The sequence below is a fragment of the Mixophyes fleayi genome, chromosome 8 (assembly GCF_038048845.1).
Source record: "Mixophyes fleayi isolate aMixFle1 chromosome 8, aMixFle1.hap1, whole genome shotgun sequence".
NCBI classification, from domain to species: domain Eukaryota; kingdom Metazoa; phylum Chordata; class Amphibia; order Anura; family Limnodynastidae; genus Mixophyes; species Mixophyes fleayi.
This window is the reverse complement of record NC_134409.1, coordinates 130,350,075-130,376,411: the sequence shown is the minus strand read 5'-3', so window position 1 is coordinate 130,376,411 and position 26,337 is coordinate 130,350,075. Positions and strand designations below refer to the sequence as shown.

Sequence of the window (26,337 nt, the reverse complement as noted above, 5' to 3'; positions counted from 1 at the left end):
TGCTTACTCTGGATCAATTTCAAATATAAGTGCAGGATCGCAGGAGATCCAAAATAGGTTGAACTTGATGGACTGGTGTCTTTTTTCAACCTCATCAACTATGTTACTATGTAGTACTATGTAATAAGAGATTCAGCTAAATATCTAAATACTGTAAATACATTCATATGAATAAGACTTAACACATACTGGGATAAATCACTTTTTTCATTTAAGCCAAACATGCAGTCTGTCTCTATAGATGTCATTCATTAAGGTGATCACTTGGTGGAGACACAAAAAAACCAGTATAACTGTCAGAAATTAAATAAGTTAAGTAAATAAAATATTTGCTATACACAGAAAGTGGATGAATATGCTCGTTACCCACTAAAATGGCAAACTGTGATATATACAGAAAGGACAACACAGAATAATGCATCTTAACAAGACCTGGACAATTCTGGCAATATGCACTGAAAATAATCATGTTTCTAATTTAAAACTTTACCCCCTTTTTGTTCTATGTAACTATATAGTATAAAAGAAAATATACATACAAGTATAAAGTTTTCAAGTGGATGAAACTGGTTCAGATTCTCATGTTCTGTGTATGAATTATCTAATGATCCCCCGTTGACTTTTTTCTTAATGGTTAATTGCAGTGACCTAATTAAATTTCTAAACAAAGCACGAGTTTAAGTCTGGTACCTTGGGACGCTCGTCACTTCACAGACTTGTGTCTTCCTCAGCTGGAATAAGTCGCTGAAAACTCTGAAGAAAACTCAGTATCTTATCTCTTTACGCAGAGTCCGGCGGGGTCCAGCCTCCCAGTGCTTGGGGGGCGGTGTTATACCAACTTACAGCGTGAGAACACTAGCAATGCGAAAACAAACAAGCGACGATGGAGGCGAGCGAGCTGAAATAACGGGGGGATAGCTCTCCCTCCCTCCAACCTGAGCCTAAATGGAGTGATTCTTATTCAAATTGGTACTGTCACTGGTGAGCGGAGGTCTGAAAGGGCTGCGCACGGTCTCCAAGCTACAGGAATGCAGAGGCTGATTCTTTCTGCTCTGTAGGTCATAAACTAAGCTTCTCGCCTCCATTGCTTTTTATTTCCAACCGTACGTAGTCCCCTTGTACGGGCCTGTTTGCAAGTTTTTACAGGACCTGCAGCTGCTGTACCAACAGGCTGGGAAAAATATTAAATGGTCTCTCATTAGAAATTTAAACTCCATAAAATTAACTGAGGGTAGAAAATAAAAGGGTGCCTAATAGAGTTTATTGCAAACATCACTAGCCGATATAATCATCATCATCGCCATTTATTTATACAGCGCCACTGATTCCGCAGCGCTGTACAGAGAACTCACATCAGTCCCTGCCCCATTGGAGCTTACAGTCCAAATTCCCTAATATACACACAGACACACACAGACTATGGTCAATTTTGATAGCAGCCAATTAACCTACCACTAGGTTTTTGGAGTGTGGGAGGAAACCGAAGCACCCAGAGGAAACCCACGCAAACACGGGGAGAACATACAAACTCCACACAATGCCATGGTCGGGCATTGAACTCATGACCTCAGTGCTGTGAGGCAGAAGTTCTAACCACTTAGCCACCAATGTCGGTGATATCTAGGATCTGGCTAACTGATCTGGTAATCTGAGCTAATGTTTGCTCCTAAAGCTGGGTACACACCTATGCACCCTTAAACTGGGTACACACAACAGAAAATCACTGTAGCTGTGATTTCTGTAACAATTTCACCAATGCGATTCATGCGTACACACCTACACGATTTACCTTCAGATCTGTGATCTTCATCTCTCATAACCATCTGCTGAAAAGATGGTGACTCCTTACACACTACAGATATCCTCCTATACTGCTAGCCGTGAGTGCATACACACTTCCACATTTGCCCGACGTCGTTCCATCACTGATCGTGATTTTTAGGAATTTTATAAAACCAAACCAGCAGACGCCATGTGCTTTGGGACGATAAAACATGATTGTGACAGTGTACACACTAAACCAATATCTGACCAAACGATCGTGAATCAGGTGAACTGCACCATAATTACATCGGTGTGTACCCAGCTTAATTCTTACACACAGGGGCACATTTAGCAAACTTGTACTTATTGCAGTTTAATTTTATTGGGACAATAAAAAAAACCAACTTGTAGTCTTATAGAACTTATAATATTTGTTGTGTCCAAATCTCACTGTAAGATTGTTCATTATTGCGTTAAATAGGGGCATATTTAACAAATCTATCGTGCACTTACCATTAAAAAAACGTCCCTCTGTGTCCCCCGCATACTTAAGAAAGGGTGCATCGCAGCAGATATCGTGGATATCTGCTGCTTTGCATTCCTTTTCGTTTTTGGGAGAAGTCACCATTCTACAGTATGGTGTCTGCTCCCGGCCGCAATCTAACAAGTTCCGAAAAAACATTTTTTAATATAGCTGAAGCTGGCGTACATTATCCTAATTGAAAGGATTCAGTGCTGTCAGCTCTGCTCCGAAGAGCAGAGCTGGACAGCGCATGTGTGGAGGGATCACATGATCCCTCCCTGTCACTCACCGCTCGCTCTCTGCAACTATAGTTGCAGAGACAGAGCGAGATATTTGTGCCCATGTCCAGGTCTTCGAACTGCACATGCGCAATTGCTGTAAGAAGAGAAGTGAAGAGGACAAGGAGGAGATCCGGAGACCGCGCGTTCTGAAGAGACGGGGTAAGTGTGATTTTTTTTTATCACAGAAACAGCTGTTTCTGTGCTGGGTTGTACATAAATTTGAGAAATAGTTCAATCCTTATCAATGCGATAAGGATTGAAAACTATTTTTCACTTTATGTGAATATTGATAAATGTGCCCCTTAAAGTTTATATAAAAAAGAAAATGTTGCGGTGATTTACTTACCAGTCTGGAGGAGCCATTTTGCTCACTGCCTTATCGCTAGTGAAAACACAAGTATGGGTCGGCAATAGATCTCTGTGCCATTTTAAAAACCAGCCGCACAAACTTTGTCCCGGAATGCGGGACTATACTGCTAAAGTTGGGACGGTTGGGAGACGTGGATAATGTATTGCCCACTGTAGATATAAGGCATTCTGTGACCATACAAAGGCACAAGGCTACCAGTACTGTTATACAGATCATGGAAATCTTAAGTGATATCTTAAAATCCATAATAAACGTAGAAATAATTGCACCAGGAGCAATTACAAGCAATGACATCAGAATTCAACATTTATAAAGATATTTGCAGAACTTTTTGCATACATTAGCATCCCTTGTGTGTTATGCATGTACAAACGACGCTATATGATCACATAAGCAGGATCAAAATCAGTGATTGGCCGTTGTCAGCTGCAGCCGCGCGAAAGTGCGGACAAGGCGGGAACATCAATTCATTGGTAGTGTTAGGGTGGTTCATTGCTTTGCACGTCCGTTTTCACCCCACAAAAATAGCTCTGAGCTGAAGGAATTTATGTCCTCGGAGTGGATGGCAGAAAGTGTGATATTTGGATAAATGATTAACCAACATCATAAGTAGATCAAATACCTCACATACCAGCAGCAGGGGCGGGCGCGGCATTGAAAGGGTGTTTTTAGAGGAGTACATGGGAGCTGTGGGTGCATCCACGCCTCTGAGTAACATGGAGGGGTACCAGTCAGCAGCTTCTTACCTGCGACGCTGCCAGCTGCTGCTCCTCCATGTTGGTAATGGGCAGGGAGTGCGGCTCAGAGCTATGATGTCACAGAGCAGCGCCGCACTCCCATGAGGAGAAATTACCACGCTGCCCACACTCAAGGTAAAATGTGGTATGTGGGCGGGGCCCGATGGGATATCGGTAGGGTTACGCCTTTAATACTCAGGGGGCTCTGCCCATTTGGCACTTTTTTTACATTTTATTCTTACATCATGGGATCAAAATGGATTTATTTGGGAATTCTTACCACTGATAAACACAAAATACTCTGTAATCTCAAATAAAAAACGACCATAAAGCTTAATTAATTTCCCTCCAGCGATTCTCTGTCAAACGCTGCTGCAGTGGATAAAGCACGACTGGAATATGCAACTTTATTTAAATCAGTGGGATATGACAATTACCTGGCAGACAGTGTTAGCGCAGAGCAGGTGACAGTACGTGCCCCGATACACTTACCGGAGCCAGCGCCCAGTACAGGGGTACCGCAAGCAAAATGATTGACATCACATTACCCAGTCAGACTGCTAGGCGCTTGGTTCACCTAGTGACAGCGTCGGCTGTGCGCAGGTTATTTTTTTTTTCTTTTGTTGACAAACCACGAAAAAAAAAAAACCCTCTTCTGTAGTAATTTTCAGCAAAGTAGCAGCAAAAAGACAGAAAAAGACACGAATATAATATTTTAGCATCAGAACCAAATGCACAGACATCCACTGATAAGCGGTGTGATATCGCACAGTTGCAGATATTTATTGCCAGTAATTTAAAGGATAACTTTTTTCCCTCCAAAATATGCCCGTCCCACCCGCACCTGTTAAGGTCATTTCTTCCTTGCTCGAAATAAACCGCAGGCGTTGACTGGTTATTGATAATGCTGCTGAGGGTATATAATGATTTAACAGTTAAAGTTGTGTAATTACCAAAACAGTGGTGCCACTGAGGATGGGAGTAGCACCGTTCAGCATGAAAAAGGGGCCAATATGTCAATCTTATATCAAAATGCCAGCCACTGGTGGCACTACCAACCACTGCACCAAGGAGAGAGTGGCCAAGGGATGGCTCTCCTGGGTGGGGGACAGGGCTGAAAAGCGTTCAGCTGATAAATAAAAGAATGCCGTTTGCAGTTGAGGGTAATCTAAATGGTATTTAGAAATGCTTAAAATAACATTGGATTTGAGAAAATTTATAGGAGTTTTGGTGTTGCATAACTGTACAGACCCTCAGTTCAGTGCTCGAGGAATGTCTTTGTCCATCTACCTTCTATTATTCGGCAAACAGAAAATAATATATTTTTTTTATAAAAGAAGCTGTCACCTGTCCCTGACTGCCAGGGTAAGTCCCAGAATTTAAAGATTTGTCCTTGGATATTTCTGCCCCTGCTTTTCAATATTGACCGCCTGCACAATCCAATTCTTCTGTCCTTTCGAATGTTAAATATTTCCCCATCTAATAGATAAGTGATTTCCTATGAAGACCACACATCCCCAAAATGTAACATTGCTCTGGATGTAAAGGAGAAACGACCATCTAGTCATCTTGGGGTTAATCAGACAGTTTTGGACGCGCCGGTTGGTACTGATCAATTCAGTGATTGTAAGGAGCTTTCATGCGATTTATTTAGATAGCAATTAATAAAACCAGCTAAACCAGTTAACGGGTTTGAAGCAGAAACAAACGGTTGTACGTTTTAGGTTCTGTTAACTCCTATAACGCTTTGGTGGGAATAGAATTCCCCGTGATGTGCCGCGTAGCGATACGTCACAGATCTCTCCTCGCACCGCATCGAAGTGCGCAGGAAGATCCGTGACACCCAGAAGTGACCGCAGTCGAACATTGTCGCAATGTCCTGCAGGGAATTAAATTTCCCCCAATATATCCTGTATAAAGGTTAATAAAAATATGCAACAAGCTCTTTAATATGATATAAAACAACACAACTTTTGTCAACAATCTCTTTAATTAAATGACCTTATATCTCCTAAACTGCTCAGCTCAGATAACGCATCAGAGGATGTTTTCGGTTTGATTTGTTTATATATTGTAATTGTATCCCCAAATAAGTGTGTCTATTTTACTGTAAATACTTGTAATCTGTTTTCTAAACAGGAACATCGATTGCATTTCATATTTCCTGTTTAGATAATATACAACTGCAGTCGGATAGTAGATGACCCGGGCAGATCCTAGTTCTACAAAGGAGTAAAGGGACTTATATTACCAAATTTGTCTTTTCTTCAGACAACTAATTACCTGGGAAGGATTCTAATGTGTCCGGGAGACCCGGGGCCGGAACATAATACCATTTAGTTATCACTTTACCGGTAGACGACCGAGGGGCCTATTTAGTATTGTCAGCATCAATGCGACAATAAGAATGATTTTTTTATGGACACTTTTGCACCGATATCTCTTACATCTTATCAGTAGCATTTTGGGGGAATTTCAGTTCCACTAATGTGAAAACAATAAAGTTTAAAAACAGATTTGATTTATATTAAAAAGTAAAGAATAATTAATTTATAATATTAACGCATGAGCAGAAAGATTTCATTATTTGAATGCTTCATCATAAAGTGACATTACCAGAGCAGGAATGGCGACAATACTATAAATAGACTTCTCCACGCAATGGCAAAATTGAACCCCTTTCACGTATAGGGAGATGCATAGGCAAACAGAGAGGGGGGGGGGGTTACTAGTGCCTGGAAAACCCCCCTCCAAGCCTGGGGCACTGTATAATTGAGGTGACTGGACCCTGCCCCCGGTTCACACAGCTCTGCTTGAAAAGGGAGAGCTGCATGCACCTAACAGTAGTGCACGCAGCATTGCCCATGTATATTATGGGGATAGGAAGAGTTGGAGAGCAGCCAAGCACTGTCTAAAATTATAGCCACTTCCCCATTCATGCTGGCGACGCCCACTGGTGGCGTGGTGTGGAAACCCCCCTCTACAAATCCTGCGTTTGCCCCTGAGATGCAATAATGAGCCCTGTCGCAATCGATGAACCTGTTTTCACCGTATCATAGGGCTCTTTGTCGTTTGGTAAAAGGGTCCCTAAACAAATAGAATGCAAAATGCTGGTCGCACAGGCCGCAATATTGCAGCTGATATCGGACAATGGACCTGATAGTGCAGCGCGTTGTCCGGAAACGACAGTGAAGCCTTATAATAGCATCATGGATAACAATATGATCGATCGGCTCATTATTGGACATGTTGGTAAAGGCAATCGGGACAGCGCTACCAGCTTGTGTACGCGGCCATCCCGCCACCGAGCTAATGTTGGTGGACGCGATACGGCCACTCCTGGCTAAATGGTCTTTTATGACGCTGCAAAATTTAAGCTCCGCTGCGGAAATGCCGTTTTGTTAAATCAGGGTTTTATTTCTTAATACACACGTTTATCTGTGTTCACAGGCGGCCTAGAGGGTGAAAATGTTAACGCTACAAAAGGCAATTTCTTTTAAGAAAAAAAGTTTACGTTTGATTCGCGTATAAATGAAAATGTTGTCTTCAGTTTAACTCAAATGTAAAAACAATGTTAAAACCAGACTGATCGCTAACATGTAAAGCGATCCCAATGGCGTTTATATTAAGAATGCGTGTGTACAGAGACAATGAAACGTTTCTTTTAATGTTGCAAAGAATTCTAAGTTGGGTCCTGCCATGCTGCCACCTGCTGCAAATATGGTGGACGGGTATATTACACCAGACTTGTCTAGTGGATAATAAGTTGTGAGATCATCTTTAAGACGCTAAGACAATCATCTCTGTCTTGCCCATGAGTAAGTTTTCCTGTTGCTGTTCTGAAGCACTACAGACCCCACATTTGTCGAGCCCCATGCAGCTGCCTGTTTTGCCAAACCCTTGCCCCAGCTCTTCCTTCAGATCTCCCTAATGTAACAACTTGTCAACTTTCCATATATGGAATTACGTGCGTAATAACCTAGTCTGTTAGCATACTAGAGAGGAGAACATGAAAGGGTTATGACAGAGAGCAAAATAGAGAATCGCCACTGTGCTTTTACATTGGGGAACTGTAACTACCCTTAGCGTGCCATAGCACGTGAATTATAAACTATTAGGATTTTACATAAAGCCAATTAAATAGACCCCCTTTTGCATTGTCTGTATCTGCGACGTGCCCATCCTCCCAGGGATTTATGGGTCCATTGTTCTCCATAGGTTGGCCATTTTCTTTTCAAAAGATTTAATGAACCCTGATCGCAGTTTGCTTACTGTGTGATTGACCCGTGACCCAGATTCTCCAGACATCCAAATCGGATGTAGAAATACTAATATAATATTACAGCTCAGAAATCTTCAGCTGTAAGTGCAATTATATAGAAGTATGTATAGCCGCTGTCCTAGATTGTCACCAATATAAAAAGGTTTAATTGTAAATTTTAACTGTAATATAAATGTACAAATATTATAATGGATTAAAAAAGAAAATGCATTAATACAAGAAGTACATTAAGGATCTGAATCATAAAAGCACAAAAATGCTGATACGTGCCTTATTTTGCATAAAATCACTCTGCGCGTGCACAGAAACGAACCATACGCAAGAGAACGCAGCAATGTCCAATTCATCTTTGAGCGCAAAGGATTTTTACAACGGCGGGAAGGGGAGGGGACTGGGCGTATACACATAGTCCTACAGTAGACATTCATAAAATCCTAATAAATGGGATTTATGGAGGAAAAAAAATATTTTTTTCAATTTGTTTATGACTATATTATTAACAGGTGACATTAATTAATTCGTTTTTTTTTTCTGTTTGTTCTTTTGGGACTTTATATTCCATATATGTATTGGATGTATCCTGCAGTGTATTGTCTTTTAGAGCAGAGTGGACACCTACACCTGTACAGAAGTAGCTTCACATCTGCTCCTTGTTGAATACGATGTTCATTTTGCGTTTCTTGATGAATGAGGCCCTAATTGCATATGTTAGAGATAGTAGTACATGAACGTAAGGAGCTGTTCCCTTAGGGGAACATAATCTGTGGTCTCCAGTAATGTTCTGATCAGATGAATGGGTTGTTTGATCAATTTATGCATCCTAATTTGGACCAAATATTTTCTAAATCTCTTACCTGGGGCAGAGAACATTTACCTTGCGTTAAAGCTCCCAAGCCATCTGCAAAAGTACATAGTTAAAACAAAGTGTCTAGAAAATAAAAGAGACACACTCAAACATTATATATAATATATAACAACTTATTTAGAGAAGAGTGAAGACGTTCACGATGAAACGTGTCAGTACAATGAAACGCGTAAGGGATTGGGACTTTTCATGAAGGATGCACTGGTTCAAGACAATGTTATGGGACTGAATTGTAGTCCCTGAAAGCTTTCTATATTGCACTACAAGGCGCTTAAAATTATTGCAGGAGGACTTAATACAGAGCATTTGGAGAAAAGTCAAGAACTGCAAGTATTTGTAGTTTTGGGTGATTTTAGACTAGGGGCTAGATTTACTAAACTGCGGGTTTTAAAAAGTGGAGATGTTGCATTTCTACAAAATGACAGGTGGAATCTGATTGGTTGCTATAGGCAACATCTCCACTTTTTCAAACCCGCAGTTTAGTAAATATACCCCTTGATATTTTAAAAGCTTATATAGCCCTACATATCAGACATTTTAATGCTATTTCTTATTATTTTGCCTTATTATTACCTATAGGTGGAGTGCAGCCGTCTGATATAGCTGTATTGTCTGAGTTGCTTTGAAGAAAAAGCAACTAACCGATAAGCTAATCAAACCAAGGCAAGTAAACCCTGCTTGCAAGTGGCACTGAGGAGCTCCAACAAGGATGGAACAGGCTGTCTATCAGTGAATAAACCACTGACTCGAAGGGCTTCCATATAAATGGCATTGCCCAGATGTATATTCTCCTGCATGGGATTGTTATATTTACATGTTGTGCCTATCCCTAACTGTTCTCATTGTTTCAGTAAGGCTGTCTGTGAAAGCACGTCATATGCTGTCCAGAAGATCTTACCTGCACTGAGGAGCCTAACAGGGATGAAACAGGCTGTCAGTAAGAGGGATATTGTCTGTTCGTAGAATACTGTGTCATGCACAGAATATGCAGTTGAGTAAGTATTGACTGAAATGGCTGCATTTATATAGAATTACCCAAAAGTCTGGTTCCTGTATAGGAATAGAGAAAACTGGAAAGTTTATGCATCCAATTAAATTGGTTTTCCAAGTTAAATGCACTTATGTTAACTTCCTATACCTGCTAGTACTTTGGTTGGGGTTCCTCTCCTTGGCCCCTGTCATTTAATGAATTCATCCGTGTCTTAGCACTTACACTGGCCACTGGTTGGCTGGGCCGGGAAGCAAGGTGACTTATACCCAGGGAAACGGACCTATAGTTGACTGCCTTGGCCTCAGAGGGGCGGAGCTAGTTAGCCCAGGCTCTTTCTGCTCTGCCTGGTTTCTGATCCCTCCTCCAAGACCAGCTACTTTTTATAAGTCCATCACTTTTCTTCCTTCTCCCCTCCCCCTCTCCTTCCTCAGCAGCAATGGAGACCTTCACTTCTGCATCACTTTCGGGAGGTAGAGAGAGGATTCAGCCAACAGCATTCTACAGAAAATGTAAGTATGTTTGGAGGGATTATTAATATGCTCGGGTATTAATGTTATGTGGTGTCTGGTGTGTTTGGAATTAATGTAATGTGGGGACTGGTTTGTGGGGTGTTAATGTTATGTGGGCACTGGTGCGTGTGACAAGGATAATGGTACGTTGAGATCATTGTGTAAAGGGATTAATGATCAGGGGGTTGCTGTGTAGGAGGGGTTATTGTTGGAACATCTTGCCGACAAAGTTGTAAGAACAGGTAGAAGAGAGCGGCATTCTGGTGGGACAGTCCTGATTTTGGGGGACCTGCTCCGCTTGCACCTAACAATGGTTATTCAACTGAGAAAGTTCTGGTTTGTGCGCGGATGCAGACACACCCCCTCTAGTAACCCCTGACGGTGGTCACACTGGGCTACATTGGACTATACGCCTGGGCTGAAAGTCGCCAGCCAGCGGCTGTTACCCCCTCCCTGCATGATGCCCACGTCCTGTATATAATTATACCAGATAAAGTGGGGCGTCCTATTTGTAAGTTACTGCCTTACTTTTGTTGGAATACCATATATGCCCCTTTAAATTTCCCATAGCCCCATCACATTAAATTCCCTTTAATAAAGAATGTATCATATAGGCATTGAGCTTCTTAGAATATTTTGGTTGTGTAAACAAGGAGGTGGGGGGGGCCTCAGGTACTGTATGTTCCTGTATGATCATATTTACAGATATAGAGTTCACGTAAAGGAAATAAAGGTTCAAGAAGTTAATAATATGAAATGCTCTGCATGCATGGAGATATTACAATCTGGAACACGTTAATAGTCTCCTATAAGAATATATATTACTTTGCACTTCTGTGTTACCTAGTACTGAAGTACAGTGCTGTAACGTCAGATCTACACAGCGGAACGCAGATTTATACCCCTTCATCAGCCACACAACCAGCACACATTATATCAGACACAGTCTCAGTGCCAACGGGGAGAGACCATCCCTGGATGTGACAATTTGACCTGTTCCCTAGTTCTCTGAGCTTCAGAACAGGGCAAAGTCTCTGCGTCCTGGAAAAAGTAAGAAATAAGGAAGTTGGGAGACTCACCTGAGGATTAGGAATCTGATAATAAGACCATTCGAGCTGTGATTGTTCCCCAGAACAGCAGCGCGCTGCAAACTTGGGACAAGACTCTGCTTTCTCTCACTCCCCTGGATTATCTTCTTTGTGGCAATTTTTTTTCATAGCTGGGGGGTGTATCCTGCACGCTGCTGATACCTTGCCAAGAACTGGGAGTGGGCGAGACCTGTCACTGTTTGCATGTGGATAAGACTTGTTTCCTATAAGTACCTGGTGGCAGGTCGTCTCTGGCTCTGCGTTAATGTGATCTCTCTCTCTCCCTCTCTCCCTCTCTTTCTCTCTCTCTCCCTCTCAGGCAGAGTCTCTGCCAGTCTCTGGGAGGGCCCAGATGGATTGTAGCCGCACTCTGTCAAGGTGTGGAGACAAATATGGGTATATAGTTTCAGCTTTGGTTTAGTTATAACCTTTGATATATCAGCCATTGTTCTACAGCTCATGTTTCAACGAGCAATGACGTCTAATGTTGCTGCAAATTGCCCTTGACTTGCAAGAATATACTGCAGACATTATGAGGTGTTATATATATATATACACGCTGTACATAATGTGCCATTACTGGAAACAAACGACCCTGTCCCTCGTTCCTTCCTAATTGTGTCTCTGTTGGATCCGGTGTATAGTTCTGGACGGATAAACTCTTAAAAGTGTCTTTGGCGCCAAAATATGTAACACAATCAGTGCTCATATTTTGCAAGTGCTGATACTGGCAAAATAACTGGAACTGTAAAATCGGGACAAAGAACTGGTACAACACCACTGACGCACCCAAACTAAAACCTGACCCACCTATGGCAAAGTTTTTGGGTGAGTTCATGCACCGTTAGCAGCAGGAAAGGCAACGCAATTCGGGACTGTGAGCAGGTGCGCGGTATATAGTGAGCTGTCTATAATTTTTATCAGTATGTCCGCCAGGGTTCTTGTGTGCAGGGGCAGGCTGGCGCTGGGCTGGGGGGCATCTGCCCCCCCAGTCCGTTCCCATAATGGACTACTTTGGGTGGGTCCCTGGGCCACCTGCATTTTTTTTGTTTAAAATGTTTCTAATAAGCTGTTGAGTTGAGTCTTGCCCCCTGGGCTAAAATTTGCCAGTCCTCCCCTGCTTGTGTGTATATATCATATTTGCCAACTAATTTTGGGGAGTTCTCCCGGGCCCCCAGGAGAGTAGACCACCCACCCACATCCCGCTTTTATGAAGTGGGCGGGACATAGGTGACGTGATTTGAGTCATCAGACCCGGCCTCTGCAGTGCAAGGATGAGATTTACATTATTATGCAGTAGTGGGCGGGGCCTGAAGATATAAATCACGCCCCCCATTCTTGCCCTTCGGACTGCTCCTCGTGGGTCCACCGGAGAGAAGTTTTAAAAGTAATCGAGTATGGTGTATCTATGAAAAAATATTATAAACACAAAGCCCAGATTTTCCCTATACAAGCCAGTTTTTCATCGTCTGAAAGGGGCGTGTCCTGTTGAGAGGGGTGTGGTCCCACATAAATTGGTGTGATTTGGGTGACTAGACGTGAGTCGGTAATGTGCCCTGTGTCTCAGCGGTGATCCGGAGCCACTACTATTCGCAAGGGGAGGGAGGTTGTTAAAGACTTGCGTGGTATCTATACAGCTGGGAGAGCTTGCTGCATATGCGGCTCCGCAGCTGCCAGAGTGCTCACGCTATCCCCTGTCCACCACCAGAATGCACCTACAATGGGCATGTGAGCTCCATGGAGCAATAGAAGAAGGTGTCCCTCTTGAAGCGATGGGCTGAACCGATCCCCCCTCTGAACCCCTTAGTTGCCCAGTGCCCGCGGCACCCGTCCACCGCTGCAACGGTGATCAGAACACCTACCCAGTTCTCCACGCTGCAGGATCCCCTGCTATAGTGCCACCAGCCCCGACTGACAAAGCCTAGAGCTGGTACTACTAAAATCAGGGAGGACCCCAAGCTTTTGTTCCCCCAATTTTGCTACTACTAGCCTGGGCAGCACTACGGTTGGTTAAACTGTTTGGGGGATAGGGGGGGGCTCACCATTTTTTCTTTTTGTTACAAATATTGCCATGTTTTCATCTGTATATTTACAATACAACCCTGTACACATTTTAGCTGTCGACATTCCATATCCAACCCCTCCAAATATACATAGTTTCATTTCCTTTATGTTCATTGCAATATCTACATCTGCTAAGCACAATCTTGTCTTTGCGTTAGTGCGCAGAATCCGGGGCGTTACCCCGTTCTCTACGGAACACCTAAATACAGCCCCACGCATCACACGGAGCCAATGTGGTCTGTTCTCATAATTGATTCCGTAAACTCCCCCAACTGTCTTTCTGGTTTAAATACCATATTCCCCGTTTGAAGGGCATTGATGAAGCCTATAACAGGCATTTGTGTGGCACGAGTAGTGTTAACAGGATCTCCACTTAGGGAAGGTTCACAGGGAATCTCTTAGTAAATTGGTAGGAGGTAGATTTTTCTTTTGTGCCGTCTGTCAAAGGTTGAGGGAGCGTTTGAGCCTATGTCTGTGATGGAATGCATGAGTACATAGTCTAAAATAAACACATATTCACAGACTTGTACCAACATCTGTCAGAGTTCTGCATGAACTGCCTGTGATAAAAATGTATATATGTTACATGGAATGATGTGATCTGGGTTATGTTCTATGTACTGTGGAGCGGAATGTGTTACAACCTAAAAACAAGAAAGACTTTATCTCTCAAACCCCCTCAGGCATCCTGGTATTTTCTAATGAATGGTCCTTCATATATTTTTATAAGATAGCAGAAAGGAGGAGTGGCTTTACAGGAAAAGGGGTGGGGTTTTACCCAAATATGTCCAGTTGGGAGGTGTGTGACACCGCACTGAGTGGTCGCTGTGCACACCTGTCACTGGGGTGTGCAGCTGCGCAAAAGTGTTTTTAGCCGAGGAGCAGAGGTTTAGGGGAGACCTAGCATTTCAGAAGCGCTAGTCACGCCGCTGGTTGATCTGGTACATCCCACCTGACCTATTGACATGACCAAGTCCCCTGTTTGACATGCGCACTCCCTGTTCCCAGTTCCAAATTCATAATGTTGGTAGGTAGAGTAAGTGTGTCAGTATTAACACTTTTGTTCAACAAATAACGGCAGCAATACAAAAATAGGTCATGAAACAATATGGCTGAATGGACATGTGACCGCCAGAGTCTCCGCCCTCCTCAGAAATATTACTACTTGTGACGTACAGGACTAAATGATTTAACTTCCAGTGATCCGGTACACGGCGGTACGCCATAGCGCCACCTCTCCTGCTGCTTTGATGGTAAAATTCAAAAATCTAATTCCATTCACTTACATTTTTCATACCGCCACTTCTCAATTTTCACTTTGACCACTGGTTATTAGTATGAAAGATAGTTAATCAAATAAACTCCTATTTAACAGGCTGCCGTGTCCCGGACCTCTTTAATTCCCGATAAGCTCGCCCCCATTGGCACTAGTTACAGACACTTTCTTTGAGGACTGAATGAATACGGCACTTAATGCAAAGTGCCCATAAAGCTGAGCGGCGGCTGGAGCTGACTATGTCTGGCAGAGTTGATTCAGCTGTTTATACACATTTGCATTGAGCGCTGCATTCGGTCACAGCTCTCCAGGCTGTCAGCCCAGGATAAATGAGAGTCACTGGCAGCAGAGGGGAGATTATTGAGAACCACTGGGGTCCACGACACAGGAATCAAATGGTCCTGCCAGAAGGGGAGAGAAGGAGCTGACCTATTACAAAAATGGCCGGATTTCCATTAGTCCATTTTTTCTTTTTAAATACCCTCCTAATAAGCTTGAAATAACTATATGCCCTATACATTGGCTGCATTTGTGCTATAAAGCAGCGGCCCAGGATTTATAGATGTCATACCTGCACATAAAAGGAATGATTTGCATGTCTCCACCCACAATTATTTAAATAAGGATTAAATACCTCATTATTGTGTAGCAGAGATGTGCAAGGACCTTCTGGAGTAGATGTTGCCCATAGCAACTAATCGCATTCTATCTATCGTGTTCTAGAATGCAGTAGAAAAATGATAGCTCGAATCTGATTGGTTGCTAAGGGCAACACCTCCACTTTGAATTTACTTTCATTAGAAGGTTTGTTAAATCTACCCCTCTGTCTTTAAAAAGCTGGGACTTTATTTGTGCCTTAATAAATACATTTGTACGCATCCTGTGGAGCTGTACATATCACATGTTCTTTTATAATTTCTGTCTTTAAGTTTGTCAGATCTTGCAGACAATATCCTGATAACTGAGGAGAACACGTGGGTTTTTTTTTTCCAATTTGTCACCTGGGAAACTTTTGTTCTAATGATTCACGTTTTTTGAAGTGTTGCTGACTCTGTCTGGGCACGTCCTGGGTACGCTTTATATCCAAGGAACAGGAGAGGGGATGAAGAGCATGGAAGTATGATAAATGGGTGCTCTGATTACACAAGACCGCAGTCGCCCAATCACAACAGAGAGAATAAAATATTTTTCTACACTGTACGTTCTTTGATCATAGACTTAACTATGTTGCCACCTGCAGGACATTCTTAGGTATTACACAATATGTCTATTTATCATTAGACCCCTGATCGTGGCGGCAGGGCTGATTTTTAATCGCAGCAAAAATCACTAATCCCCGCGATTTAACAAAAAGATATCGCCATATAGTGATACTCAGCTGTCCTGCAATACTGCCATGTAGTGGTAAGGGTTAACTTACCGCCCTGACAGGTCCGTCTTGCAGATATCTTGCATGTCTGAGCATTCCGTTCCACTTACTTTAAAAAGCAATAGATGCAATTTCTTTAAAAATGTTTCAAAACAAATAATTAAAAGAATGAAACATAAATACATTTTAATCATTAATCGCATCCTGAGATGACAATAACAGAACAGGTGTTTTGCGGGGGTACTAGTACCACCATGATGCTTGTTGGATAGGCTTCCCCATGCCCAGGTATAAGGAAGCCTTCACTGGCGAAACACAGTGATTTTTCCCACCAACAGGTATTTTGCTGGCGATAGAAACTTTAACAGGCAATAATAAGGCTCATCCTATTTGTTATCACACTCTATCACTTGGCTGTCCCCCTTTTTTTTTTCTTCTTTTAAATAGACTGGAATAGAACATAGAGCAACCTGTCACCAATCAGATCATCCAAATACAGCAGCACAAAGTATTTCAGTAGCTGATTAAGCTGATCCAGTGTGAGGTAGTAGCCTGTCCACTTGTGTTATTGTGTAAGTGTAGGGCTGTCTGTGACAGTGGTAGTGTCATTATATGAGGAGGGAAAGGGGGAAGTCACAGACTGAGAGTTATATAGTGGAAGGAGCAGGATCCCCAGCAGCACAGAGTATATCAGGAGATGAGTGATGTGTTAGTGAGGACAGGGCTGCATGTGACAGGGGTAGTGACATGATGTGAGGAGGGGAATGGAGGCAGCAGGAAGCCACAGACTGAGAGTTATATAGTGGAAGAAGCAGGGTCCCCAGCAGCACAGAGTATATCAGGAGATGAGTGATGTGTCAGTGAGGACAGGGCTGCATGTGACAGGGGCAGTGACATGATGTGAGGAGGGGAATGGAGGCAGCAGGAAGCCACAGACTGAGAGTTATATAGTGGAAGGAGCAGTATACTCTATCAGCGCACAGTAGTTATATGAGACGACTCTCACACTCAGTCTGGAATATTCTGATGTCAGATACATCTCTGTATGAAACAACGGTGATACACCCAACTTATCCCTTATACTTTTATACTCGCTATAACTTATAAGAAAACACCATCTTTCTACCATCTACAATCTTGGCTTTCCTTTGTTTGTAGGTCTTTGTATATACATCAGTCAGGACATAACCTCTGAGACACCTCTAGAATCTTATAAATAAACGGAAGTCTTTGAATCGTATTGATGTATTTGAGAATTCGTCATTGGTTCAGATTTTGCTCTCTCTCCTGAGGCAGGTACCTGGTGGGTCCCTCCAGCCCCTGGCAGTTACTGACGTCCGGCAGGGGGTTGTCAGACAGCAGCATGTGGGTTAGACTTTGCTGGGACTCCAGAACTTGTCTGATGTGGATGAGATTCTTACGTTTCCTGGACACCTTCTGCATCGCCGGACGCTGAGCAAAGTCTCTGATTAGATTTATCTAAAAAATCAAACAAAAGCAACGAATATGTGACTCTGTGTATTCATATATTCTGGTTGCATTTTGCACTTCTTATTCATCAATGTTTGTATTATTATGTTACTTTCTAGAGTGATGCAAATAAAACATTTTAAAATAAATACTATTATGTTGAATTAAACTAATTGTAAGTACATTTGACATTTTAATTTATTAGTAGTTTTTTTTTTAACATAAATCACTGGCGGGCTTTAAGAAGAATGTTGTTGCTAGCCATTTTCACTGGCTATTAATAATTTACAATTGTGGACTACCATGACAACCACAGTCACATGGCACATGATGCTTTGGAACTCCCCTCTGAGCTCTGTCTGCACTGAGACATCCCTCCTTCTCCCCGCCTTCTGCCATCACATGACTTACTGACTGAGAGCTGTGAGCCTGTGTCTGTGTAGCGGACTGACTGTTTCTGGCAGACTGCTTGTCATCTTTTGAAAAGGAAATATTGATTTGTATGAGGGTAGCTAAGAAAAATTACTATCAGATGCATGTCTTAAAGATGCTTAACTTGCTATTTAAAAAAAAAATGTCTATGTTGGATTGATGCTATAAACAAGCTGCAACCGAACACATATTGTTGGTTTTTCGTTTTCTGTTGAATAGATTTATAGACTATTTAATCTATGAGATCTCTGCCGTTCTCGATAATGTAGCATTTCACATTTTTTGGAAGCCGACTACAAGACATTTACATTATGTAGAATATAATCAGCCTATAATTCCCCACTTTCTACAGAGCAGTAATAGCGCTATAAGAACCTTCTCCATCTAACTTTCTGATGGTATAAAAATCAGGACAGTGTGGAAAGAACGGGGGACATGGAGTATTAGTCTAGTACTATATTCACCGTGTCCGGTCTGGTTAGTTCACCATAAACTTCCTTCAGCTTCTGTTTAGATCTCTCTTGCAGGACCCTCCACAATTCCTCTGCCCCCAGTGCGTCTGCAGGAACCATAAAAGAAGGGAACAGTGGGGAAGGAGAACAATGATGCACAATAGTGTCAGTGACAATATCATTGTAAGAAGCATTTCCACAGCATAACAGATTAAACCGTTGGAGTTGTTCTATTCGGCTCATCAATAACCTGGACCGATGATTCCTTTTGGATCTGTACTATGTTACCAGGTGTTCAATGCAGTGGCCAATCATTGAACCACATGTTTTATACCAATCCAGTTGTTCAGGTACCGGTACTACCATGGCAACCACAGGCACATGACACATGATGTAGTGAGCAGAGAAGCTTTGGAACTCCCCTCTAAGCTCTGTCTGTACTGTGACATCCCTCCTTCTCCCTGCCTTTCTGCCATCACATGGCACACTAAGAACCGTAACCGTGACACACTAGGTACCGGGCCGCAGCGCTTTGCTAGATCAGACATTGGTCCCACACACACAGAGATGGGGGTCAGTCGTCAACCTGGTTTTCCACCAAATTTGATCCAATATGTACCAAAAAGATCAGCTTTCGATTGTGCATAATACACGGTACGGCGGTTGATGAATTTGGTCAAAGTGCCCAAAGACAATGGAGCTTAGCGATAAAAGATGGGTGCAATTGAATCAGAATCTTGTACAATAGCCCTGCTGTGTATGTGTGTGATGTTTGGCGAAAGCACCAGGCCCAAAGAATGGACAACTAGTGTAACCCTCTTATACACTAACCATATGCTGGTATATATGTACTATACTGACATATAGATATGGTCTACATCTCTCATAAGTCCCAGGGGCAAGTTCTATGTTGAGGATAAGAAGGGAACATAAATGCAGCCACATATTGCTTCATACAAAAACAGGTATCTTTTGCGTGTTCCTCTAAATCACCCCCATAGTTACCAGCTGTACCCAACTTCGTTAGACAGTGTGTGATAGGGAATTTAGACTGTAAGCTCCAATGGGTCAGGGAGTGATGTGAAGGACAAATAGTCTGTGTACTGCTCTGCGGAATATGATTACCGCTCTATAAATAAACAATAATATTAATATTTTACAATGTTGGACGACTACACAATACAATCTCAGTTTTTGTTGCATGTTTGATGCAATTTGTATCATCTAATCTTATTTTCTAGACTTTGCAAATTAATGTTAATGGGAGTATTTTAAAAAAAAAATCTAAATGATAATCTAATCCGGTAAACGTGGCATGAAAGAAATGGTCCCGCGTGTGACATACTACGATGAAGCTGTTTCGCAACAAAGTTTCCCAAGTAAATTATTTTACATCATAAATTGCCAATTACGCTCTATAGGAAGACACGGGACTAATATCTGCAGGTTTGTGTTACTCAGAAGGAGGAGGGAAAATCTCCACTACCGCCAGCCAGTTCCCATCCACCTGCAGGGCTAAGACTTAATGATTAACCCAGAAAAAAACAGGAATGACCCTTTATTCTTATAATAGAGTATTGATTTACCTTCCGTCTCGTCCAGGATTTTCTGTAACGAAGGGCTGACTTGAAAATCCATAGGTGGCGGATTTAGAAAATATTCGGCCGTTTCTCGCCCCAGAACACTTCGGAGCAAAATGGAAGTTATTTGTCATTTTGAAACGTCAAGAAGATATATCGGTATAACTGGCTGTATGGCAATTAGATGACTTGCATGTGACAAGACACGGTTATTTGGCAGTCAAGGTGAAGTTTGCAAAATGTGTCACCCCACATATTGAACCTAGCAGTGACCCCATATTGTAAGAGAAATTATCTAAACTATTAACACAGTGCCCTGCTCTATATCATATACCAAATCAGTGATGATATACAGAGCCTCTGCTGTAGTTAGTAAACGATACAGAGCCTACTGCCTGGAGGCTAGTACACAATACAGAGCCTACTGTCTGGAGGCTAGTACACAACACAGAGCCTACTGCCTGGAGGCTAGTGCACAATACAGAGCCTACTGCCTGGAGGCTAGTACACAATACAGAGCCTACTGCCTGAAGGCTAGTACACAATACAGAGCCCCTGCTGTGGTTAGTAAACAACACAGAGCCTACTGCCTGGAGGCTAGTACACAATACAGAGCCTACTGCCTGGAGGCTAGTACACAATACAGAGCCTACTGTCTGGAGGCTAGTACACAATACAGAGCCTACTGCCTGGAGGCTAGTGCACAATACAGAGCCTACTGCCTGGAGGCTAGTACACAATACAGAGCCTACTGCCTGAAGGCTAGTACACAATACAGAGCCCCTGCTGTGGTTAGTAAACAACACAGAGCCTACTGCCTGGAGGCTAGTACACAATACAGAGCCTACTGCCTGGAGGCTAGTACACAACACAGAGCCTACTGCCCGGAGGCTAGTACACAATACAGAGCCTACTGCCTGGAGGCTAGTACACAATACAGAGCCTACTGCCTGGAGGCTAGTACACAACACAGAGCCTACTGCCTGGAGGCTAGTACACAATACAGAGCTTACTGCCTGGAGGCTAGTACACAATACAGAGTCTACTGCCTGGAGGCTAGTACACAATACAGAGCTTACTGCCTGGAGGCTAGTACACAATACAGAGTCTACTGCCTGGAGGCTAGTACACAATACAGAGGCTACTGTCTGGAGGCTAGTACACAACACAGAGCCTACTGCCTGGAGGCTAGTACACAATACAGAGCCTACTGCCTGGAGGCTAGTACACAATACAGAGCCTACTGCCTGGAGGCTAGTACACAATACAGAGCCTACTGCCTGGAGGCTAGTACACAATACAGAGCCTACTGCCTGGAGGCTAGTACACAATACAGAGTCTACTGCCTGGAGGCTAGTACACAATACAGAGCCTGGATGATGGTACACAATACAGAGCCTACTGCCTGGAGGCTAGTACACAATACAGAGTCTACTGCCTGGAGGCTAGTACACAATACAGAGCCTACTGTCTGGAGGCTAGTACACAACACAGAGCCTACTGCCTGGAGGCTAGTACACAATACAGAGCCTACTGCCTGGAGGCTAGTACACAATACAGAGCCTACTGCCTGGAGGCTAGTACACAATACAGAGCCTACTGCCTGGAGGCTAGTACACAATACAGAGCCTACTGCCTGGAGGCTAGTACACAATACAGAGTCTACTGCCTGGAGGCTAGTACACAATACAGAGCCTGGATGATGGTACACAATACAGAGCCTACTGCCTGGAGGCTAGTACACAATACAGAGCCTACTGCCTGATGGCTAGTACACAATACAGAGCCTACTGTCTGGAGGATTATACAAAATACATAGTCTACTGCCTGGAGGCTAGTACATAATACAAAGCATACTGCCTGGAGGCTAGTACACAATACAGAGCCTACTGCCTGGAGGCTAGTACACAATACAGAGATTATTGCCTGTTGGCTAGTATACAATACAAAGCTCACTATCTGGTGAGCAGCAGGCGGCCCTAGCACCACATGTGGCCCTCCGAGCTTTCACCTGTGGCCCCAACTCCTTCCTGCTTTATTGTCAGATGTGTTATAGCTTTTATCACTTGTGTAAAATGCTAATGTGTTATTACAGATAGGTGGCTCTTTATTTGATTACATTTATGTATTATACATTCCCCGTATGTACACTTAGGATACCTATTGGCATTGTGCCCTGCTGCCACTTACCTCTGCAGCTGCTGGACATACCCCCGGGGTGAGCTGGACACTTCCTTCTCCTCCTCCTCTTCAGGGGTCTCACGCAGAGTTTCACAAACACCGCGACGATACGGCATAGCGTCGGAGTTTCCTCTACGGAGCACTACCCGAGGGCCGGGAGCTGTTTTACAGTCCTCATAACTGGCCATGGAAACCTTCCATTAAAGGATAGAGGTAAATGTCATTTTCATTTTAAGTGTTGCTTGTGTCACCGGGGATTTCCACTTACAGGTAACTTTCATTTACGTCCCCTGTTTTCCCTTACCAGGTAAATCAAACATTGGATACATCAGGGTCAGTACATTGTGGGGAAGGTAATGTTACAATTCATAATGTGTGAGGTGCGAGTGTCACATCACGTTAAGCTGTCACATGACTTCTTCATTATTTCCATCCATCAACTTTTAGCCACAAAGCATCTAACGTTACTTGACTGCTCTCCCGTACTGTCTGGGAGACTCCAGAATTCTGGGTAGGTCGCCCCAGAATAAAGGGACTGCAGGCCATTCTCCTGCATCCACAGAATCATTTCTTTTTGGCTCTGCCCTGTGACATTGCGTTGGGCAGGGCCAAAATGAAGCGATTCGTGGTGCCACGCCCCCTCGACGCCTGCACTTCTGTTGGCAAGTATGGCGTCTAAGCAGGTGGACCACAAACCATTCTTGCTGTAAGCCCATCTGTACCCAATGGAGAACATTTATAGAACTGACTTAACATCTAACTAGTTTTATTGCTCATACCAACCAGTCAGATTCTGTTACAGTTATCTGCGATTTCCTAAATATTCCCCAGTAATTGTAAATAGATACAAGTGCACATAACGATATTCCAGACTATTGTTTGCGGCAATATATACCCAATAATATTATTTCTGCCCTGATTCATTGAGGAAAGTAAAGCAAAAAAAAAATGAGTAACTTTGCACCTTGGCAAAACCATGTTGCATTGGAGGGGGAGGTAAATTTAAAACGTGGGGACAGATTTAAAGTTGGGGTAGGGAGTGTCCTAGATCAACTTTAAATTTCAGTGTACAAATAAAGCTATAAGTATTTGTGTGCTAGATGAAAAAAGCAGCCAGTATATAACTTATGTGCAAAATAATTAGAGATGGGCGGGTCCGGTTCTCCGAGAACCGAACCCACCCGAACTTTGGGTATCCGAGTACCGAGCTGAGCAGCTCGGTACTCTCCCGCCCATTCCGAATCCAAATCGAGGCCGAACGTCATTGTGACGTCGTCGGATCTCGGGACTCGGTTCTCGCGATACTTCAACTTTATAAATACACGCCTCCACAGCAATCCATCGCCATTTGACAGAGGGAGAGAGCAGGGTGTAGTCATAGGCTAATTAGAGCAGGGACAGAGAATACCATATTGTTCTTGCAATTGCTCTAACCAAAATCGCTAGTGCAGAGAGGAGGATAGAGGTTTATTATTTTTTCTTCATATTTGGCACTCCCCAGCGCTTTTGGGGTGTCCCCCATAATTGTGCATTAATATTTCTGGCTGTCAAAAGTCATATCTGTCAGCAGTATCTACTAAATAATTTGTAGCACACCTCAGTGTTTTTGGGGTGTCCTCCCTAATTGTGCATTAATATTTCTGGCTGTCAAAAGTCATATCTGTCAGCAGTATCTACTCAATAATTTTTAGCACTCCTCAGTGTTTTTGGGGTGTCCTCCCTAATTGTGCATTAATATTTCTGGCTGTCAAAAGTCATATCTGTCAGCAGTATCTACTAAATAATTTGTAGCACACCTCAGTGTTTTTGGGGTGTCCTCCCTAATTGTGCATTAATATTTCTGGCTGTCAAAAGTCATATCTGTCAGCAGTATCTACTCAATAATTTTTAGCACTCCTCAGTGTTTTTGGGGTGTCCTCCCTAATTGTGCATTAATATTTCTGGCTGTCAAAAGTCATATCTGTCAGCAGTATCTACTCAATAATTTTTAGCACTCCTCAGTGTTTTTGGGGTGTCCTCCCTAATTGTGCATTAATATTTCTGGCTGTCAAAAGTCATATCTGTCAGCAGTATCTACTCAATAATTTTTAGCACTCCTCAGTGTTTTTGGGGTGTCCTCCCTAATTGTGCATTAATATTTCTGGCTGTCAAAAGTCATATCTGTCAGCAGTATCTACTCAATAATTTTTAGCACTCCTCAGTGTTTTTGGGGTGTCCTCCCTAATTGTGCATTAATATTTCTGGCTGTCAAAAGTCATATCTGTCAGCAGTATCTACTCAATAATTTTTAGCACTCCTCAGTGTTTTTGGGGTGTCCTCCCTAATTGTGCATTAATATTTCTGGCTGTCAAAAGTCATATCTGTCAGCAGTATCTACTCAATAATTTTTAGCACTCCTCAGTGTTTTTGGGGTGTCCTCCCTAATTGTGCATTAATATTTCTGGCTGTCAAAAGTCATATCTGTCAGCAGTATCTACTCAATAATTTTTAGCACTCCTCAGTGTTTTTGGGGTGTCCTCCCTAATTGTGCATTAATATTTCTGGCTGTCAAAAGTCATATCTGTCAGCAGTATCTACTCAATAATTTTTAGCACTCCTCAGTGTTTTTGGGGTGTCCTCCCTAATTGTGCATTAATATTTCTGGCTGTCAAAAGTCATATCTGTCAGCAGTATCTACTCAATAATTTTTAGCACTCCTCAGTGTTTTTGGGGTGTCCTCCCTAATTGTGCATTAATATTTCTGGCTGTCAAAAGTCATATCTGTCAGCAGTATCTACTCAATAATTTTTAGCACTCCTCAGTGTTTTTGGGGTGTCCTCCCTAATTGTGCATTAATATTTCTGGCTGTCAAAAGTCATATCTGTCAGCAGTATCTACTCAATAATTTTTAGCACTCCTCAGTGTTTTTGGGGTGTCCTCCCTAATTGTGCATTAATATTTCTGGCTGTCAAAAGTCATATCTGTCAGCAGTATCTACTCAATAATTTTTAGCACTCCTCAGTGTTTTTGGGGTGTCCTCCCTAATTGTGCATTAATATTTCTGGCTGTCAAAAGTCATATCTGTCAGCAGTATCTACTCAATAATTTTTAGCACTCCTCAGTGTTTTTGGGGTGTCCTCCCTAATTGTGCATTAATATTTCTGGCTGTCAAAAGTCATATCTGTCAGCAGTATCTACTCAATAATTTTTAGCACTCCCCAGTGGTTTGCGCTCAGAATGGATTCAAAGCAGTCCACATATGATCTAAATGAGCAACCAGGTTCTGTCACCAGTCCTGATGTTAGTGTTCCCAGTACGTCATCTGGCCAAGGCGATGTCAAACAACAGAGTGTTTTCAAATTAGTGCAAAAAACAAAAACCAAAAAAAAATTTACTGTATTGAAGCGAAAAAGAAGTGTAACTGAGCAAAAGTTAAGTGACGATAAAAAAAAAATTGCAAGCATGCCATTCTACACACGCAGTGGCAAAGAGAGAATGAGGCCTTCACCTTTGGCTATTAGTGGCAGATCCCAAAAAGTTACCCAGGCTACAATTGGTGCACAACTACTGTTACGCGTCAAAGCTGAGCTGCAAGATACCAGTGAGGCATTACAGGAGAATATTTGCTCTGATTCACAAATGACAACAATCCCTGTGGAGAGTCCATCCAACAGTGGGATGTCTAATCGTGAGCATTCTGCTGATGTGTGCCTTAATAGCCCGAGTGTAGCCGGTGATACCCAAATTGAGGATGCCACTTTGGAATTAGAAGAGGATGAGGGGGAGATTTGTGTAGGCGACGAGGGCGCTAATGAGGATGTTGATGAGGATGAGGTTGTTTGTGTAAGTCCTGCACCAGTGGCAGCAGTTCTGGCACGTGACAAGAAAAAGGCCATTGTCATGCCTGGGCATAAAACAAAAAAATCCACTTCTTATGTGTGGAATTATTTCTACCCAAATCCAGACAACAATTGTATAGCCATTTGTAGTGTATGTGAAGCCACAGTCAGTCGAGGGAGGGACCTTAACCATCTTGGAACCTCGTCTATGTTACGCCATTTAACGAGAGTTCATGGCAAAGTGTTGGGAAAAGCTGAAAGTTCTTCCCAAAAGAATACAAGCAC

General features: G+C 42.7%; 1 protein-coding gene across 1 annotated transcript in view; it reads right to left on the bottom strand.

The window, feature by feature from the left end:
• The window catches only part of LOC142099732 (laminin subunit beta-1-like), a 75,520-nt gene extending 63,831 nt beyond the window's left edge, over positions 1-11,689 (bottom strand). Inside the window, exon 1 of the mRNA XM_075183549.1 lies at positions 11,402-11,689. The gene's annotated coding sequence lies outside the window, so the exon portion shown is untranslated. The remainder of the gene's footprint in view (positions 1-11,401) is intronic.
• Between the last annotated feature and the right edge of the window lie 14,648 nt (positions 11,690-26,337).